This window comes from Erpetoichthys calabaricus, chromosome 9, assembly GCF_900747795.2.
Source record: "Erpetoichthys calabaricus chromosome 9, fErpCal1.3, whole genome shotgun sequence".
Classification (NCBI taxonomy): Eukaryota; Metazoa; Chordata; class Cladistia; order Polypteriformes; family Polypteridae; genus Erpetoichthys; species Erpetoichthys calabaricus.
The window spans coordinates 143,929,365-143,937,738 of record NC_041402.2 but is presented as its reverse complement, the minus strand read 5'-3'; positions in this window follow the sequence as shown (position 1 = coordinate 143,937,738).

Here is an 8,374-nt window from a genome sequence, read left to right as displayed (position 1 = left end):
AGAAGCCACAGACAATAAAATTCTACCTCTAACTTTTTGCGAAGCATTAATTACCATTTTTTCTAAGAAAAATAAGGACTTATTACAATATGCATCATACAGACCAGTCTCACTTCAGAATAATGATGTTAAAAAACTCTCCGAAATTCTAGCTAGAAGGATCAAGAAAATGCTCCCTTCGGTAATATCACAAGACCAAATCAGATTTATCTATTTAATGTAATAAATTCACCTATAAAGTCACCGAGATCTTATTATATTTTGATGCAAAAAAAGCATTTGATGTGGTTGAATGAGACTACCTATTTCACCACATTGCATAAATTTGGGCTTGACCCAAACATATGAATGTATCACACTACTATATACCAGTCCAGAAGCTTCAGTTTGTATTAACACTATTTCAAACTGCTTCAAAGTGGAACACAGTACTAGACAAGGATGCCACTTGTTACCACTGCTATTTGCAACCACCATTGAGCCATTGGCTGTTCATTTTTGAAATGCATCAGCGATAAAGGGGATTTTCAGAGATGGACTTAAACAGAAAATATCACTATATGCAGATGATATGGTACTGTATATATCAGACCCACAAAGTTCTGTGCCTGCATCCCTAACTGCACTAGTAGAATTTCAAAAGATACCTGAGCTCAAAATTAATTTGAACAAAAGTGTAGTTTTTCCAGTGAATTCTCTAGCAAATAACATTAGATAGATAGATAGATAGATAGATAGATAGATAGATAGATAGATAGATAGATAGATAGATAGATAGATAGATAGATAGATAGATAGATAGATAGATAGATAGATAGATAGATAGATAGATAGATAGATAGATAGATAGATAGATAGATAGATAGATAGATAGATAGATAGATAGATAGATAGATAGATAGATAGATAGATAGATAGATAGATAGATAGATAGATAGATAGATAGATAGATAGATAGATAGATAGATAGATAGATAGATAGATAGATAGATAGATAGATAGATAGATAGATAGATAGATAGATAGATAGATAGATAGATAGATAGATAGATAGATAGATAGATAGATAGATAGATAGATAGATAGATAGATAGATAGATAGATAGATAGATAGATAGATAGATAGATAGATAGATAGATAGATACTTTATTAATCCCAATGGGAAATTCACAAATCACACATTAGATTGGACACCTTCCCTTTTATCATTGCAGATCAGTTTAAATAACTAGAGGTAAACATTAGTAAATATAAAGCTCTTTTTCAACAACATTTTGCTGTCTGCTTGGAAAAACATAAACAAGACGTGCATAGATCTTACTTTAGCAGGGAGAATTAATACTATCAAGATGAATATCCTCCCCAAGTTTCTGTTTCTATTTAAAAAAAATCCCCATATACATTAACAAATTATTTTTTAAGGAAATCATAATCTCATTTATTTGGAATTCGAAATATCCACACATCCAAAGGGCAACCCTACAACGACCTAAATTAGAAGGTGGCAAAGCTCTACCTATCTTTCAATTTTATTTCAATGTGGCAAATATACAAGCTATAAAAACCTGGACATTGACACAAATAGATGAACACACACTAGCTTGGTCCACAATAGAAACGAAATTCTGAAGTGCTTCTTTATTTTCCTTGCTTTGCACACCAGTAAATACAAGGTATCGTCAATATATTGACAACCCAATTGTGCTTCATTCACTCAGAATTTGGATACAATGTAGGAAGCACTTCACATCACTACAAGATAACCACCTTTTTCACCTACTCAAACTTACACTGATTTTAATGTTTGGAAAATGTATGGGATTAAATTATTTAGAGATTTGTATATAAATAATGTATTTTCATCCTACGAATAATTACACTCCAAATGTAACTTCCCATCAACACAATTTTTCCACTATCACCAAATTAGAAACTTTGCTAAACGAAATCTGCCCAAATTTCCCACACCTCCTACCTATTTCTATTCCTGAAGAAATATTGATCAGTCTTGAAGACTCAGATAAGCATTTCTATAATATGTAAAACCATTTTAAAGTCCCTTCCTTTTAAAGATCCACGAGGACAGTGGGAAAAGGATCTCTCACACAACATTTCAGAAAAGGAGTGGAAGGTAACCATGCACAGAATTCACTCTAGCTCCATATGCGCTAAGCATACAATTATTCAACTTAAAATTATATATTGAGCACATCTGTATCATTAAAAATTGTCCAAAATGTTTCTAGGGCAAGATCCAACCTGCAAATGTTGAAATCAAGCTCCAGCCTCATTAGGCCACATGTTTTGGACGTGCACCAAATTAACATCATTCTGGACAAAAAAAGTTGAAATGCCTATCAGACAGCCTGCGTGTCACAATCCTTCCTAATCCATTAACAGCTGTGTTTGGTGTACTCCCTGATGGGCTTAAAGTGGACAACGACAAACAAACTGTAATTGCCTTTACTTCACTGCTAGCACGTAGACTTGCTCAACTGGAAGAATCCTAACTCACCTCTTTTAAGTTAGTGGGTAACTGATGTTATATACTATTTGAATCAGGAGAAATCTAACTCTCACTTAGAGGATCTGTTCAAAACATTTCTAAAACCTCGCCAGATGTAATCAATAACATTTTAGAATAAACGTTTATATGGGGAAGAAGGACTTCTTTCCCTCTTTACTACTCTCAAAGTTTTACTCTAGCTGTTGGCCTTTCTCTCTTTCTCATGGGAGGGGGTTGAATTGAATTTAGTTTTGTTAAGTTTGACTTGATTGTATGGAATGTTGCATGCTTTTAATAAATTCAATAAAAGATAAAAAAAGGCTTTGGAGCCACTTGGGTGGTGTTCTAACATAGTCAGATGTAGGAGAGCCCATGACTAGGGAGAGATTCGTGAGTTTAAAAGGAATTAAGCCAGGGAGCCAAATGGCTACTTAAGCTTAAAGTCAGAGGGTCATCAGAAGAAGCTACAGTTTTGTGAGAGAGAGACACAGATAGATTACCGTATATATATCAGTCAAATGTTTGTGGATTTTTTTTGATAGAAATTGATACCTTTTGATCAAAATATTATTAAATTGATGACAAAATACATCCAAGACATTATTAGTGTTTCTGAATTTTAATTTTTTATTCACATATGACTGGAAAGCCGCATTTTCAGCAGACATTCCCTTAGTGTCTTCATGGTTAACTCCCTTAGTTTAATTTGTCATGTTATAAATGCTAACTGGTTATTAGAGAAACGTTTGTAATTGTGTTAGCGACTGTCAAAACCTATTATTTTCATTACTTAGGTTGAAAGTTATTACCATTCCTAAAGCTCAGTTCTGGGTTAAAATAGCCACAATGAAGTAACTTTCTTAAGAAACATGGACAATCTATTGTTTTATTATGCCGATTGAAAGATATTCCATGCAACAGATTTCATCGAATCCTGTCTGTTACTGTCTTGACAGAAGAGGGCAAATTGGATTTAACAAGGATAGAAAAATAAAGTGAAAGCCCAGATGCTTAATTGCATAATAGTATAAGTGCATGAGAGTATGTGCTTCAAGAAACAAACACCTTACAGGTCCTCGGTTGTCTCCTTCATCAAATACACGCCAAATACCAGTGTCATCTGCAAAAAAGAAAAGGCAACTACAGGATTCTGACCATAATACACTAATTACAGTTATCTTCCATCAAATGTTTGTTTCCTTTTGGCCATCTTAACCTTTTCTTTTTATTTGCTAGTTTCACATATGACTTTTTTCTATGAAGCTCTACCTCTGCCAGGATCCCAGAATCATTTTTTCTCAGTTGCAGATGTGTGTCAAAATGCTTCCTGCAGTGCACCTTTGAAATTCTTTGATGCAAAAAAGATTTACATAAGCAAACAGGCAAGTAGGCAGGCCATTCGACTTATCAGAAAAGAGATTATGACCTGAACAGAACATAAGAAATTTGACAAATGAGAGCAGACCATTCAGTCCATCAAGCTTGTCAGATTAGCAGATAACTAAACTGTCCCTATATTTCATCTGGATCCTATGTATAGATAGATCCAAACTGGCAGTTGATTCTTTATTCCATGTATTTGTACTTTTTTGTCTATCTTGCCATTCCTTATTTTATAATAAACACACTATTATTTTTCATATTTTTGAACCTTGTGCAATTATTCTAGATACATCATAGGTGCCTTCTACTGTTATAAAACAAGCCTTTACCATACATGTGTATTCCGTAAAGGCATCACTATTTCATAAAAAGTAAGTAAGTAGATTTAGGTATGCTTGCATCACAGGCAAATTAATGGATGCAGCTATGAAAGACAAGATCTATCCAGTGCATATGTGTTATTACTCAGTCACAGACACAGGACAGTGGTATCATATATCACTAAAATGATTTAGTTTTAAGAGGAAGCAAAAAAGGGATTCAGTAAGGCAGGAACAAGGCAGTATTACATAGTATTCCTTGACATAGTGTCCAGTGCAAGACTATTCATCCAATTACAAGATATAAGGGTACAGGAAGCAGATTAAAGAAGGATGCAGAATTGGTATACACAATAAACAAGCTGATATTGTACTAAGAGCTTTTCTTTGACTTAGTTGAGGCGAATAGTGCAGTTCCACAGGATTTTGTGCTGAATGCACTGCCAGCTTAATTTAATTACATTATCTGGGTGTAAATCTAACATTAATGGTTATATTTGTAGCACAGAGGAATTCTGTACTTTTTATAATATCCTATGAACAGTAGAAAAAACAGGAAACAATGCAGATATTGAGAAAAATAAGGAAACCAAGTGAAGCAAAGCAAAGTCAAGTGGCTTTATTGTTATACCATCCATACACCACAATACAGCATAGAGTGTCTCAAAATAATGTTCTCCAGGACTGCAATGCAACATACAGTATTCATAAACATAGAACAAGTGCAACGTAGGTAAAGAACTTCATTATACTATAAATAAATAAAAGGTAAATGAATAGAGAGTATTAATTTAAACTAGATAGTAATAAATAATAACAACTAATAATAAAAACGACAAGTAGTAATAGGTATATGAGGGCAGATCCGAGGGCAGGGGGTAGCACAGGGTTCAGAGTTGAAGTATAATATAAAAGAACACATTTTTGATATAATTAAAACATGGGAAATATACAAAGGGAAAGAACACCTTCTGATTACGAATTAATAGTAGACGACACTGTACTCACCTAGTCTATGTACAGAAGCAGTTAGGAAGGTTACTAGAATTTTGGGTTACATAACACTTTGTGACGAGAACAATTCAAGATAGCTTATGCGTAACCTGTATAACATACCTGTGAGACCACATTTGAAGTACTGTGTCAGTAGATATCCATCCATCCATCCATCCATCTTCCAACCCGCTGAATCCGAACACAGGGTCACGGGGGTCTGCTGGAGCCAATCCCAGCCAACCCAGGGCACAAGGCAGGAACCAATCCCGGGCAGGGTGCCAACCCACCGCAGGTCAAATTATCAGAAGGAAGTAATAATACTGGGGAACTGATGAACAGCTTATATTACATAAAAAACTTCAAGGCATGAGCTATGAACTATGAATTAACTAAAAATGTTGGAAAGACTTTAGTCATTTCAGTTTAATCAAATTAAGGATCAGGAGTGTAAACACTGCAAGTGTTTAAAATTAACATATAATTAATTGGGATGAATACCTATTGTAGATTTTAAAACATTTAATTGATAAGAACAGGGGACACGAACAGAAGCTGTTTAATCTAGACACATGCTCTCAGATACTAGGGTAGTGTAGTTAAAAGCAGCACCTTGAAGACCTTCAAATATTAACTCAATTATATCTTGAAAATATGAAATGAGTCAACAAGCTATATTATGATGATTATCTTCCTTGCAAAAAAGTCAAACTTTAAGTGCCATAAAATCACACAGCATACTAGTGCAACCCAGAAACTTAACACAGAAAAAGAAAATCTAAGTATGTGTGCTAGAGTGAAGGAAGTGATCCTGGGAAAAGTAGAGCAGTATTTGGATAGAAAAGAAAAATGAGAAAGAACAGGCAGTTTTGTGGTTAAAGCAATTTGAAGATAAAGTTTAAGTATGCCTGGAGAGAAATGAGTGAAGCACTTTTTATTACTGAATTACAGAGACCGCAATGGTCACACATGGGTCTTCTGAGGAGCTGCTGGAAAGTCTCAAGGCTAAGATCCAGGATCTACCTCAGCAGCTCCACCCCCTCTTCTCCATCTGCTAAGATCCATTGATCTGGTGCATGAATTAACAGACCACCGCACAGAAGTGCAGTGTTTTACACCTCTGCACTACTTTTACAGTGCAGAACTCAGCACTCAACTGTGCCATTTGTTAATGCAGCACTCAGCCTCCCTGCTGCATCACCTGACAACAAAATTCTCAAGACCATAAAGTAAATGAAGCTCACCCTATCATTTCAAAAAGCTGGAAGTGACTGCTGGGGAAAGTGACTTCAAAGGGAGGGCTATGTAGCGGTACTGAGAAGTTGCATTAGTCAGAGATGAGTTACCGACAGTAGGAGTTGGCATTCTATCGTGCAAATGAGCAGCTTCATAACCAGTGACAGGGGTGTCTTTAAAAATGGCAATCCTTCAAAACTGCAAACGGAATTCCATGTAGTATGGTATAGATGAGAAGTCCTTTTAACGATAATGGGCCACTTAATAGAGTTATAAAGAGCAGCAAATCCATTTTGGGACTTGGCACCAGTCAGGTCAGGTCAGGTCAGGTTGTGGAGAATGCACTAGTACAGCATGTTGCCACCCCACTGGCAAAACACTTTGGGATTCTCCATAGAGACACTGTACCAAAAGAATCCAGTCTTCGTCTCAGGTCACTGGATAGTGTCTTTGTCTCACAACCATGTAATAAAACTGGGAACACCAGGACTTGGACCTTCATCTTTTTGCAGAGATATCAGGAGCGCCACACACCCCTTTCCTGTGACCTTATGACCCCCATGCTCTCCCAGTCTACTGACTTCATAGGAAGAGTCATCAGAGACATGAGTTTCACTGCCAAGGTAAGTAAACCTCTCAACGTGGTTGACATTTACTCCGCAGACAGACACATTGCTGATGCCTGTGGCCAAGAGGTCATTAACAGCCTGGATCTTGGCTTTTATCCAGGACAGTCACAAGCCCAGACACTCAGACTCCTTACTCAGTCTCTCAAGAGCCACAATCAGAGCCTCCATTGTCTCTGCGAAGATCATAGCATCGTCAGTAAAGTCAAGATCAGTGAATATCTCTTTACCAACAGATGCCTAGAGCTGCTGCACCCCATGACCCTGTCCAACACACAGTCCATGCAAGCACTGAACAGAGTAGGAGCAAGAACACAACCCTGGCAATCCCCAGAATCAACTAAAAAAACACAGAGGTTCTGCCTCCACTCTGCACAGCATTCACATTATCAGTGTATAGACCCGCCATGATATCTAGCAACTTTAGGGGGATCCCATGAAGTATCAGGATGTCCCACAGGGTAGCTCAATCAGCTGAGTCGATGCCTAATGAAAATCAATAAAGGCTGCAAAGAAACTCTGCTGATATTCACTTTTGCACTCCATGAGAACCCTTAGTGCCAGGATGCGATCAATGGTAGACTTCTTAGGTATAAAACCAGACAGCTCCGGTCTCTGGAAGGAAAGCAAGTGATCATGGATCCTATTGAGGATTACCTGTCAAGGACCTTACCTGGCACCAAGGGCAGCGTTATCCCTCTGTAGTTGCGGCAAATTCAGCCAATTACCCTTCCCTTTCCAGATAGGGATGACAAGTCCCATTTTCCAGTCATTTGGGATGATGCCTGTCTCGCAAATGGAAGCAAAGATTTCTTGCAGTGCCAGGAGAATGTCTTACTACTAGTCTGGAGAAGTTCACCCCAGATACCACAGATCCCTGCAGCCTTCCCTACCATTATCTGGATCACCATCTGTGCAATCTCAGTGAGATTGGGTGGTTCACAGTTAATTGGAGGATCAGCCTCAAGAACCGTGTACTCAAAAATGTCCAATGTCCAGAGGATCAGCTTTAAACTGCTGCTTAAAGTAGCCAGCCTAGCGGGTCACAACTGCAGCATAACGTGTAAGGACCATTCCATCACCCTCCCTGACTGCGACTCTTTGAGGACCAGATTCGGATGTGTGTAATGCTTTGATTCCTCTGTCCCTAGCGTCCCTAGAACTCAGACAGTGTTTGTGTCCTGCTCACAGATTCCTTTAACAAATACATTCTTATCTACCCTTAGAGCTCTCACAGACATCCTTCTCAGGTCCCAGTACAGACCAGAGTTGCCATTAAATCGTGTGCTGTGACTCCTCTCGATGATAT